Raw genomic sequence first — 13,876 nt, forward strand, 5'->3', positions numbered from 1 at the left:
GTGTGAGAATCTTCAATAAAAGCTAAGCTCTACAGCATGGGCTCTCTGTGTATTCCACACACTTCTCTGCAAACAATATCCACAAGGGGGGGAAGTAATGCTAATTAAGTTCCTAAAAGAAAAAGATGAAGTATCCACCCAAATGAAAATGAAATCTACAAAGACATAAGATGAACTGACCTCAGCGGCATACCAGGTCAAAAGTCAATAGACTTTTCTCCACTGATAACGGTCTAGGTGGGTACGCTCTGGACCACTGTCTTCTCAGAGAAATGTGCTCTGCTTTCATCTGCCACAAGCCAATCCTAATGGTCAGTTTGTGCCCACTGCAAGCTCGAGATTTCCTGGAAATAGCATCCTGGTATCCGTGAAAGGTCTGAGCAAACGGCATGCTAGAGACCGGGGAGTGTGGCACAGGCGTTGGCCTCTGTGTTCAGAGCTTTCCCAGGTAGAGACAGACTTTTGCACAAGTCAGTCTTTGGGCTTGGATCAGTCATCTGAAAATATAAAATAGAACTTATTATACTCCTCATTTTGGAACATTAGTTTAGGGATATAAGTCCACATGGGAAAAAACCTTGATATGAAAGGAAACATTATTTTTGTGAGAGATTTACAGTGAGGAAAGAAAGTAGAATCAAAACAATATTTAAATTCTCTTGTAACAAATGGAATGCTCTGCTTTTCTGGTGGGCAAAGCTGAAATGCTGAAGATTAAATTCATGTTAAGTATTTTACATATAAACACATCAGCCATACATATTGCCTCATGAAGCACAAAAAATATTCATCCCAGATTGGAAAAGTCGCTGGGACAATAACAGGGAGCCCTTCAGCACACATAACAGATAAATAGTATTACACATATAAGAAAGAAATATCCACAGTCAGGCCTGGCGGGCAGGTGGCTTAAAGGATGTGAGCAGATGGTTTGCATCAGAGAAAATAAAAATAGTGAACAAATCTTTGGGAAAATGTTTAACTTCCATAATCATTACAGAACTCCTAATTAAAACACCTACACAAAGCAAATTTTCCTTATACATGATAATTTTTTCTTTTTTTAGAAACCACTACTAACAAAGCTTGGGGACTGAGGTATATTCATACATTTCCTATAAAAAGGATGACTTTTTTCTGTACAAACATATGTAGACTATAGAACTCATTATATTCCTCATTCTGGAATATTAGTTTAGGGATACAACTCCCCATGGGAAAAAACCTTGATATGAAGGGAAACATTATTTTTGCAGAGAGATTTACAGGTATGCTTTTCATAATGACCAATGAATTTTTAAAACTCATTAACAAGCAGTTAATAACTAAGCAAATCTTGACATAATAATTTAGTGAAAAAAGTATACAACCATTAAAATGCCAAATGTGACAATGGCTTGGGTTTGTGAGTGGTTTGTCTAAATGACATCAAAGGAAGCAACCAGGACAGAAAGTAGTTCAGTGACAGCACAGAAAGCATGAACGGTGAGCATTCCCTGCTCAGAGGCGTGAACACACGGATGACGACAGCACTGTTTGATGAAAAGAAGTTAGATTATATTAGATGATCTCTCAGACTTCACAGGCATTTCGTGTTTGTTACCGATAAATTACAAAACAGAAGCATGCAAAAGATCTTGAGCTATGCATGCTGTTTAACATGTGCTATAATTAATATTTTATTTACTTTTCTTTTCATGTATTGTATGTGCTTGTGTATTTGCATGTGTATGGGTACATGTGTGCATGTGCATATGAGAAGGCCCATGGTTTCTGTAAAGAATCTTTCCCAGTTGCTTACCACCTCAATCAAACTCAGAGCTCCACCTATACAAGTAGGCTCACTCTCCAGTTTTCTCCAGAGATCCCCTGGCTCCACCTTACATGCCTGGAATTAAAAGTGACCTGTCCAAACAGAATTCAAGGCATTTACATAGGTTTGGGGGATGCAAATTCAGTCCTCTTACTAGTGTGACAAGTGTTTAAACTAGGGGCATCTCCTCAGCCCTATAGGTAGTGTTTTCATTATTTCATGTGTCCTTAAACTAACCCTTTTTGTCCTGTCCAGAGCCCTGTGATATTGCAGGGATGTGTCGTGAGCTGGGCTTCTCAGTCTCATCACTGTAGGCTTTTGGGGTAAATAATCCATTACTGTGCACAGAGGAGAGGAGACCAAGTTGTAGCTGTCTTTTTCGTAGTCTGGTTTTCAGCATCCTAAGTCTTTATTCCAAATGTCTCCGGACAATGACCATGTCCTCTGGAAAGCAGATACACCTTGAATTGAAAACCACTGATCTAGAGTTTGAGTTTGAAGGACCTCTGACACTACTGTTAGGCAAGGCTACTGTCAGAGATGAGCACGCAGAGCTGAGGAGCCACTGAGGAATGGACTCATGTGCAGAGCCCACAGAGGAGGGCAGCTGAGCCTTTCTTTTCCTGGACTGCACAGGTTGAAATAAAAATTGAGATCTAGGAGCGCCTCTTGCTGCAAGAGTAATTTTGGTGGCGGGGGCGGAGAGGCAGAATTTATGGGGAAGTCAGAGTCTCAGAAAATGGGAAGTACAGAGCACAAGAGTCTGAACTGCCGATGGCTGTTAGGTTAAGGAATAGTACTCACCTTTGGCCTTTCTGTGATTCCCTCATTCTTCTCCCAACTAGTTGAACCACCAATCTATGTGAGTCTATGTTTCTCCAAATTTTCACCATATTTGAGGTTAAAAGGTTCAATATCCATTGCCAGTATTCTGGTATTTCACTGACTTCCGACTTTCACTTCTCTAATTATTAACAGAATTAAGAATGCTTATATCTTCTGTGTAGATGTTTGAGTTTGGAAGGAGTTGGGTTTAGCTATGGTTATCTTTGTAATTTGTATGCCATTACAGCATATTTATTCATCTGTGTGTATGCTGTGTGTCATTTTCAAACTTAATTTTCCTTCCCTTCCCCTGCCTACCCTTTTCCCTTTTGGTTTGTTAAAACAGAGTCTCACTATGTATCCCTGACTTGCTTAGAACTCACTATGTGGACCAGGCTGATCTCAGACTTGTAGCATCCCCATTTCTCTGCCTTCCAGGTGCTGGGATTCTAAGTATGTGATGATATGTCCTGTTTCAATTTGGGCTTCTTTGTGTGGAGAGGTGGGCATTCATTCTGGGTGCAAGTGTATTTGTGTGTGAGGTTAGGGGCCAACCTTAGGGCTGTCCTTTTTGTGTTATGGCACAAGGACTCTCAGTGGGACCTGGGGCTCACTCATTAGGCTAGGGTGGCTGGGCAGCGAGCTACCTAGACAGGGTCCTTCTGTCTAGACCTCCTCAGTGTTGGGATTAGCAGCATGGCCCAAAGTGCCTGGGTTTTTAACATGGGTGCTAGAAATCAAATTCAGGTCTTCACACCCCTGCAGTGATTATTTCACCCATTGAACTATCTCTCCAGCCTCCAACTTACTTTTCTAACATTTTATTTAAAAGTTTCATAGCTATGAATTTTCAGATCTCTTTAAATGAGTCTTAAAATAATACTAGTTTTCTCTTGTGTTCTATTCAGAAATTAAAACTTTTAGTCTGCACAAAATTGACTTCCATGTGTAGTGTGAGACAGGAAATAGTTTTGCCTTTTTTTTCTATCTAGATAACCATGTTTTTAGAACCATTTGTTATACATTCATTTATTAATCATTCATTAAAATGTCCATTCTGTTTATTGGTTAATGTCCATCACTGCCTTGATGCAACACTGTTTCAGTCCTATAATTTTACTTTAAGCCTTAGTATTTGATAAATATGATTTTCACTTTTCAAAAATTTATTGGCTCTTGATTGATCAAATTAATTATAGAGCCATTTTCTATATAAAATAACTATTGAGATATTGGCTAAAATTGCACTGAATTTTGACATTAAGGAATAGATCACTGCTGCTTTGAATAATTTTCATCATCAAAACAATAAATCAACACAGAATAGAATGCTGTTGTTCCCCATATGTATTATCTGTATTTCAGCTATTACCTAGAAAAAAAGAATTGGAACTCTTTTTTTAGGTTTATTGGTAGAAGCCTTGTAAGTTGTGAATGTTTATTTGTGAGTTTCAATGTATCATGTATTTATATGTAATTTAAGCACATTGGTATGTATAGTTTCTGATTCTGTGCCAGCAGAGAGCTGAGTGCAGGCTGGACTTTGGTGTTATTATGTTTATGAAGCATCGCCTGTCTCAGGGTTTTGTAAACATCTTCTCCATCTCCTTCTGATTGGTTTAGTAAAGAGCTGACCAGCCTATAGATAGCAGGCAACAGATAGCAGCAGATAGCAGGCAGCAGAGGCGAGGTGGGACGTCAGGAGAAGATGGGAGCTCTGGGGAAGAGCTGGGGTTGGGGGAGGTGGATTCGCCATCCAGACGTGGAAGAAGAAATAAGTTGGGACTGATTGTATAAGAGAGGGTAGCAGAAACTTGGCAGTACATAGATTGGTATAAAACAGGTTAATTTAAGTTAATGAGCTGGTTGGGAAGAAGCCTAAGCTAAGGCCAAGCTTTCATGTTAATAAAGTCTCCGTGTCATTACTTTGGGGGCGGCTGGTCAATATGCTCTCCAGAAGTCTCACCAAACTCGTTACAATCAACAGTTTGTCTTACAGACAGGAACCTGGAGGCAGGAGCTGAGACACAGAACACGGAGGGCGCTGCCCACTGGCTTGCCCATCGTGGCCTGCTCAGCCTGCTTTCTTGTCAAAGCCAGGACCACCAGTCCAGGGTGGCACCACCCACAGTGGACAATCTCCCATCAATAACTAGTTAAGAAAATGCCCTACAGCTGGAACTTATGAGGGCATTTCCTCAATTGAGACGCCCTCTTTTCAGATAACTCTAGTTTGTGACAAATCTAGATTTTCCTAGATTTGGAATAATGCTAAATAATGCTAAACTACCAATAAACCTTGAAATCAACACTTTTAGGCTATTTTGTGTGGAATGGCTTTACACATTTTCATAGTTAGCTAATATCTTTTTTTTTTTAAGTTTTACATTTATGCTCAAAACTGAGCCTAGTTGGCAATTTTACTGTCTCCTAATGCTATTGTCTGGTTTTCATATCAACTTTCTGTTAGCCTCAAATGTGCATAGAAGCCTTATTCACATTGCTCAAAATCAATGCTGCTATGTATCATAATTTGATGACCTAAGAATTGTTTGAATGTGTGGCAATTTATTTTCAAATTAAAGAAATACTTCTTGTATAGGTTATGGTTTTAATCATAAATATATTAGAGATGTGACAAAACTAATTTTAAACAAACCACAGATTTCTAATCAATCTGTTTTCCTCCACCTTTCTGGCACCTTCTTCTCTATCATGGTGCTCTCAGTTTTTTGGTGTAGCTTAGGTTTCCCTCCAGAGAACTGCCATCTCGATTGCTCTGGAGGCTGGCTATATTTTAGGAGGATATGGGCTCCTTCCAGGGTCCACTGGCTTTAACTATTGATTGCCTGGGTTCCTGTATAGGTCATGTCATATCTATCCCCTGGACTCTGCTTTGTGGTTCTCTTCCGTGAACTATGAAGCCATTTTTTCGAAGCTTGCTTTTATGGACCTTCTGCTTTCTGAAGTTAATCTAAATTTTTTTTTCTCTTCTTCTTCTTCTTCTTCTTCTTCTTCTTCTTCTTCTTCTTCTTCTTCTTCTTCTTCTTCTTCTTCTTTTTCTTCTTCTTTCCTTTTAGGTAGGATGTAGCACAGGGAGACCTTTAGCTTCTGGAGTACTCTAATTTTTTTTTCTTTATTCTTCAAGGAAGTCAGTACTCCAGAATCTATCTACAAGCTGAATCTTAACTCAGTAGTGTCCATGTTAGTCTCTGCCTATTTGCAGCCTCACCAACCTTTCTGTTAAAGTTTGCAGTGCAGCTCAAGACTGCTCTCAGCCGTTCTGCGTTCTTAAAAGAACTTTACAAGGTGGCCTTTGAGGCCATCCTGTAGCTCAGAAGAACTTCAGCACACAGGGAGGCCTAGAATCTACTCTCATAGCATTTTGTTTTCACCAGGCTAACTGAAGTGTCTTTCTGAGAAAACTCCCTTTGAATCTTGGGATGCCTTCAGAGGCTTCCCAAGCAGAGTGGCAAATTTGCGCACATTTACAGGGTAGGTGGGTGTTCTCCCTCCAGATGGCTCACTGTGACAAGTTAATCCCACTTCGTGTTACTGGGAATTGAATTCTCCCCTGAGAAGAAAAGTGTATGAGACCCATGAACATTTGATGTATGGATATTTCTAAACAGCCTGACTCGGAAAAGATTAAAACAACCTGTATTCCCAATCCCTGGACCACTTTAGCAGCAGGACCAAGGTTTTAATCTGCTCCAGGTGGCTAAACTCAGAGAGGCTTATAGTCCTCAGCATCTTCAATTAATGCTAAGTGCAATCAGAACTGGCAGGGTTCAGACGGTTCTGGCACACTCAAAGGACAAGCATGGAATCTCCCTGCCAAGTCCTGGAGTACTATATTTGGGAATGCACTTTTCATAATCAAAAGCTACTGTGATTAATGAGCTACAGGCAATGGGAATCCCCTATCTTTAAAAATCAGAACCATGCAAAAATACCTAAGAGCAAATTATTACATAGCCTTGGGTTACTTGACCTCCAGTGCTTTCTGCAACCCTTTCTTTGGGGGCCTCTGCCACTCCGAGCAGCTACAGCCTCATTGCTTTGTGTTTTTGCAAGTGGGAGGCCTGGGATTGCTCCTGGCCTGCATCAGGGGGCGTGTTTGCTCTAATGTTGCTCAGAGGTGTTGGGAGCTGGCCACATTTAAAAGTGAGATATTGCTCTCCAGCGCTAGTCTCAGAAAACAACCATACAACTGACCTCGCCATCACCTCCTTGTTTGGCTTTTGCTCTGAGGCAATAGGAAGTGGGAGAACAGTAGACATGGGACACACATCTATTTGGGCACTGCCTCCAACAAGTCACAAAACTGCCATTTACACCTTCGGGAGATAAAATCAGAATCGAGAGAGTTTGATTTCTTTCTGTTTCTTTGTTTTGTTTCTTTGTGTGTTTATTTGCTTTTTTTCTGATGGTTATGGTCAGAATTCCACTGGAAAGAGAGAAAAAAACTGGTATTGCAAGCAGACACATGAGACTATCCCTTAAGTTTGATGTTTTCAGAAATATTATCAAAATGAAAGCTTTTTAAAATCACCTCTAGAAACTCTAATATGCTTATATTTTGATCATGTACACAATATCTTGGCTTTTGTGACAATCAAGAGGTCTTTAGAGGACAAACAGGGTGTGTTTGTTTTCAGTCAAGCAGAAGGGAGTAAGTCTTTGGTATTTTTTTTTCTTTTCAATTTTACAAGTGACTAAAGTTGGTATCTAAATTGAGTTTCGCTTGTCATTGTAAAATGCCACATTGACTTCATTGTGTGTTGCTTTAAAGGCTGGAGAAATGGATTTAATTTTATTTTATCACACACAACATGAAAGTCTTTGTAATTACTTTATTTTATGAGACTCCCCATCAGCTGGGCATATTGTAAACATCACGTTCCCCAGTTTATAGATGGAGAAAAGCAACCACCCAGAGGCTGGGCTGCCTGTGCTCATGTCACAACAACAGCAACAGAAACACACCAAAGACGTTGCTTCTGAATAAGGTCTCCACACGAGGAGACTTGGAGTCCTCCAGCTCTGACCACGATGCCCCAGAGCTGGAGAACGTTTCCGCTTGTGCTCTCCAGGCTGCTCCACAGGATGCTGCCATTCTGGAGCAACTGGTGACCAGCGTCTTGCTCTGCTGTCAACAACATGATCACTTACCATGTTCCAGTTAGCACACCCCAAGAAAATGGGTAATTCCTAAAGACAACAGGATCAACCCTCCTCCTGGATCTACCCTCGTCCTGCCGTCACTGTGCTCAGGAGCCTGCTGCCTTCCATAGAACCTTTCCTGTGGTGTTCCCAGGATCTCACTCAGTCACTTGTGTTCACAGTGTCCACAACCAGTCTGTCCTTCTGTCGCCCTTCTGCTCGTTTTCTCATATTCATTAAAGAATTTTTATTTTTGGTTGACCTCAGAGTTCATGTAAAAGACCTGAAGCTCCATCTGGCCATGGTGTCCAAGCTCTTCCACCGCCAGTCAGGAGACAAGAGCGTCCATGCTCCAGCTCTGGGCAAGAAAACATGAATTAGGGCAAACCCAGAGGTTCCCATCTCAGGCAGGCAAAGTAAAACCCCACTGCTGGAATCCAGATCACCTCAATGATTAGGGAAGGAGCTCACAGACTTGAGGTGTGTTTTACCTGCGGCCAGGCCAAACCTCCAAGCCTTTTGTTGAAACAACTGGGTAAAAATGTTTTTCTCTTGAGTATAAAATGGAAATTATTAATAACCCATTCAGACTAATTTCATCTGTATACGTTGTCATATTTTGACTATTGAGTCTGTGTGCTGCTGTGATTATGTGACTTCGTGGATTGAACGAAGTCACATAGTGTGTGTTAGGACTTTTTCTGCAGGAAGCCAGTCCCCTCAGGGACCATCATGCTTGGATGAGGGGATTATATTCCATTTCACACACACACACCATTTGTCAAGTCTGTTTTTTGTTACCCTCCCCCCACAGAAGACTAGGACCCTCTGCTCAGCACGCTCCTGCTGTTATATATCTCAGCTCAGCGTAAACTGTAGCCTCAAAGGGCACATTTTTATTTGTGCTTCCAGCCATCATTTAACCTCAAAGAAGTCTGATCAACAACAACACATACACATATATACATACACATATGCTCATTCTACATGTATGAGAAAACAAGTCATATCAGCCTTATCGCACTTAACGTGATCTCCAGTTCTTCCGGTGCCCCTGAGAGCATTCCGTTCGTCGTCATCGCTGAAGAGAGTGCCACCATGTTTTGTTTTTCATTCATCTGCTTATGGGAGATGAGTCTTGGAGGGTTCCCTTGCTTCAGCCTTCCTTTTTGACAGATAGTTCTACCGATTATAGGATTCTCGGTCAACCTCTCTTTTTTTTCCCAGTAGCAATTTGAACACCTTCTTCCCTTGATTTCTGGAGTGCATTGTGTCTTATGAGGAGTTGACAGTTCTGATCACACTAATGTTTGGTTTTCAGCTTTTTAACCACAACTGCCTTGGCATGGCAGTTGTTCTGCTTATTCCACTTGAAACGTGTTACAATTTTTTCTTAATCTATGAGTTGAAATGTTTTTACAAGTTTGAAAATTTCAGGGTTTTTTTTTCTGCCTATTCCTCCTTTTCTGTGATGCAAACTATATTTGTTCATTCACTTTTCTAAGGTGGTGTTGAAAGTATTTTCCATCATCTTTTAGTCCCTCCTCTGCCTCTTGAATATCTAGCTCATTTTTGTAGTCATCCTTAATAAAAAATGACTGTGTCAGCTTATATGCAAACTAGAATGTTGGCAACTACAGAAAGGTTTTCATGTTGCAGTAACATTTCATTTGTGTTTAGGAAGCAAACAAGAATCTGTGTTTAGGAAGCATGTATCCGTCCAGGTTATGAAGCCCAACAAATATAGCTTGCATACAACATGCTTGTCTTTCTCCCATCCCGCGCTTTGTCTGTGAGCACCCTGTTTCCTCATTATTCCAATTGTTCTCGGAAGCCAGTCTCTTTCCCAGACAAGGGCAAGGAATCCTGGCTTAAGCTCTCTAGCACCCCCAAAGCTCTGAATTTCCTCTCCAATTCAGGAGAACACCCTCTTCTCAGATGGCAGCAGGATGGCTACAGCCCGTAAGAGCAACGTGAGGTATGATTAAAGGAAAGCTCTACTCTCGACGCTACCCATACCACTGCCATGACAGGCGTCAGTCCTCCTGTCATCCCACTGGCTTGTGGAAGGACCACGGCTTAGGGACTCAGGGGTGACATCTCCAGTCGAGAACTGATCAGGGACTGTGCTGGGACTCTGCCCCTCCCAGGCTATGCAAGCCCTGGTGAATGGCAGGAAGAAGGGACTCCAAGAACCACCTCCTCAACCTCCTCAACCTCGGTCATAAGAGCCAATGATCCCCCATATTCCCCTGCAAACTTAGCACAAAAGAGCTGCACCCTCCTCCCACTAGTGCATGTTCTTAACGCTTCAGTCAGTGAGCAAAGGAGACTCACCTCAGGCTGTGGAGGTGACTTACTGGGTAAAGACACTAACTGTGCAAGCCTCATGATCTGAGCTCAACCTTGTGAACTCATGGAAACCCAGACAGAGCGACGAGAATCTGTAATCCCTGCATTCCTACAGTGAAATGGGAGGCAAAGACAGGAGAGTGAAAGCTCACAGGCCATCGAACAGGCAGTTCACAATGCAGCCCCAGAAACAAGAGAGGCCCTGTGTCAGCAAGGAAAAAGGAGTGAGGCACCCGGTGTGTATGTGCGCACGCATGCATGTGTGTGTGTGTGCATGCGAGCGTGTGTATGTGTGTGTGTGTGTGTGGTACTGAGCTATCTCAGTGGCCCAATATGAAAGAATAAAGTCCTATAGTTATAAATAAGTCACACACACTATAATAATAATATTATATTACTGGGGAAAGTCCCACCTCTAGTCCCCTTGCTTCGTAGTAGATGGCCCATGTGATAAGTTCTGTGAGCCAGCACACTGTAGGAGTTTGTCTATTTTGTCTCAGTTATAGCTATGCATTGCATTTGTTAATGTGCAGTATATTACTTTGAAAGCCTGTTTTAATTAAAAATATTTGTTTTACCTTATAATGGATGCATGTATTTTATTTAAAAGTATGCATTTTGCTGTCAGCAGCCTCAACAGCTGACTAAGTTGTGGCCCCGCAGTCTGTCTTGGTTACATTTTAGCTTCTTTTCTTTGCCTAGATCTGCCTCTGCTTCTAGATGCCTGAATCACAAACTGCAAAGCAGAATCTCACACACTATTTCTCTGCAAGCTCCCTCAGTTGTCAACGCCAAATCTCTCCTGCTTTCTTGCATTTGTAAATAAGTGCATAAGTAAATACAAGTCAAATACATAAGTCAAATACAAATGTTTGCTGCTTGATTCTCTATTCTTCATAACTCTGTAGAACTTTGTGCTTTCTGTTAGGGCCAGCGAGGTGGCTGAGCATGAAAAGTGCTTACCACACATGCCTGATTATCTGAGTACAACCCTCAGAGCTCATGTGTGGGAGAGAGAATACACAGGGTTCCCCTCTGATCTTCACTCATTCGCCATGGCACACATGCCCCTGCCCCACATACCATCCCCACGCACACTCCTGCACACACACGTACATGTATGTACCACCACCACCACCACCATGATCATCATCATCACAATTTTTAAAAAGAAAAGTATATGAATTCATGTGACTTCCCTCTGTAAATTCTAACACTGTAACTTTTAAGTCTTCAAGGACTAAGATAGTATATATTAAATTAATAAATACTAAATTAATTTTGAAAGATTATAAAACAAAACCAAAGCCAAAACATGATGAGTCTGACAAACTTAGGAAGCCAAAATGTAACTCTAACAAGGTGTGGTGGCACACACCTGTAATCCCAGCACCGGAGTAGGCAGAGGCAGGCGGAGCTCTGCAGAGGCCAGCCTGGTCTACACAGTGAGTCCAGGACAGTCAAGACTACACAGAGAAATCGTGCTTTAAAATGAATAATCAAACAAATAAATAATATAATGAAGTAAACAACAAAATGTAACTCCACATGAAGAAAATCTAAGTTGGGGAAATTAAATGGTCTCAGACAAATAAAGTGATGAGCTTGAGGGAGTCATAGAGAGAACCCAGGCTGCTGTGAAGGGGGTGGGGATGTGGAGGGAAGCATTCAAAGCCAGAGCAACAAAGCAAACTGAAGAGTGCAAGCAGCCATGGGAGAGTTAGAGAAAGTAATAAATATGAACAGGCTTCCAACATTCCTGGAATTCCGGGCCCTCTTCTGATACCTGCACATCCTAGATCTTAGTTAAGCTCTGAAGGCTGCAGCAGGAACTGAAATCTATCTTTAGTTGAAAAGAGACTTTAGTATCTGCAACTAGCTTGGATCTGGAGTGGCCCCTCAGGCCCAGGTACTGACAGTTGGTGTTTCAGGAGTAGTAGAACTCTGAGAACTAGAGCCTACTGGGATGTCTCCTAGTCATCGGCAGCAGGGCCTGAGGCCCTGGCCTCTTCCTCTTGGGTTCATTTGCAACCTGACCATGGAACGAGTGGTTTTGCTATGATGGATGCCTTTGTCGTGTGTGCTGTCTCACCACATACCAACGCCCCCAGAGCCAAGAGTGTATATTGAGATCCTTGAAACCGTGAGCCAAAGTAAACATTTTCTCTTTATAAGCTGATGCTTTCAGGTATTTACTGTAGTGACAGAAAACTCGTCATTATCATGCCCTTCTTTCAGAGATGTAAGCTGACACTCAGAAAGCAAAATGCCTTGTCTTGGGTTCTAAAGCCAATTGTGGAGGGGATCAAGTTCTCATAGTCCAATATGCTGCACAGCCTATATTCTTTGTTTGTTTTGTTGTTTGTTTGTTTACTTTCTCACTTTTATTTATGACAAATATGCCTGACCTCTTCTGATCAGAAGTTCTTTGAGACAATTCCATCTGCTTTAGCCAACCGGAGAATAGAATCATCTGACTCGCCCATCCTGTGAATGGCCCCGCAGATAGCATAGGTTTTATACTAGCCGTTAAGCTGGCCTGTGACCTTGTCAACCTTGGCCACATTCAACTGGATAGACGCGTGATCCTTGGCACCAATGATGCGATTGCTCTCGGAGCATTTCCAAGGCAGGTATAGGGCCATGAACTTGCCAGCGTCTTTGAGGCCGTGCCTGCTGGCTGGTCCAGCGGGAGCGCAGAAAGGGTATTCTTTGTTTATAACTTGATGTTTTCATTATTCTATGAGAATTTCATACTTTGATCATATTTTGCCCCATTCTTCCAACTAACTGCTCTCAGATTTACCCCTCTTCTCTCTACCAGCCCCAATTTCATCTCCTATTTTTTCTTTTGTTTTATTTTTAATAACCTGCCAACTCCAACTTATGCTACCCTTATACTCATGGGAAATGCCGAACTCATGAACTCACAGACGCTGTGGCCTCCTGCACAAGACCTGTATACGATCAAGCCTGTCACCATTCTGGTGTTGACCTCACGTAGCAGACGGCTCAGTTTTTGCTCACAGTAGAGCTTGTTTAAATCCAACCCTACCTTCTGAGCCATGTTATTCTGAGGTTACCATTCAGTTGTGAAGACATTTTTTTTTCATAACTTAGATTATTATAGCTTTTAATCATGAATTTTTAACTGTGGTTTGAAAGGGAGGTGAGACATGAGAAAGGTCTTGAAAGAATTAAGGTGAAGGTGTGAAAGAGCATTACAGACAGTAAGGAAAAGCTCATGAAATGCTGGAGGTGCGGATATTAGTCAGGGTTCCATGGAGGAACAGAGCCCATAGAATGAATATAAATTAAAGGGGAATTTATTCGTGCTGGTTTTCAGCCCATGTTGGAAGGAGCTCCAATGTCAGTGAGGAATGGCTGAGGCAGCTTCAGAGTGGATACACTCCAGAGCAGGGAGAAAGGTGGCTAGGCAAAAGCAGCAATGCTTTCCCACATACTTCTTTATATCTAAGCTGCCATTGGAAGATGTTGCCTAAGTTGAGGAAAACCTTCCTCCTTCAGTTAATGCTTCTAGAAAATACCAAATAGATAGATCTACCTGGACACATCTCTTGGTTGATTTCTGATCTCACTAAGTTGACAGCCAAGATTAGCCATGACAGTATAAAAAGTAATTATATTGACACTTTGGTAAAAAACACCTTATTAAAAAATGTTCAGGTCATTGTACAAACTCACATCTGGGTGGAAACA

The 13,876-nt window shown here is 41.7% G+C and overlaps 1 pseudogene; it reads right to left on the reverse strand.

The window, feature by feature from the left end:
• Positions 1–12,538: 12,538 nt before the first annotated feature.
• LOC110557710 (small ribosomal subunit protein eS21-like) lies at positions 12,539–13,223 on the reverse strand (annotated as a pseudogene).
• Positions 13,224–13,876: the final 653 nt, after the last annotated feature.

The sequence above is a fragment of the Meriones unguiculatus genome, chromosome 19 (genome assembly GCF_030254825.1).
Source record: "Meriones unguiculatus strain TT.TT164.6M chromosome 19, Bangor_MerUng_6.1, whole genome shotgun sequence".
NCBI classification, from domain to species: domain Eukaryota; kingdom Metazoa; phylum Chordata; class Mammalia; order Rodentia; family Muridae; genus Meriones; species Meriones unguiculatus.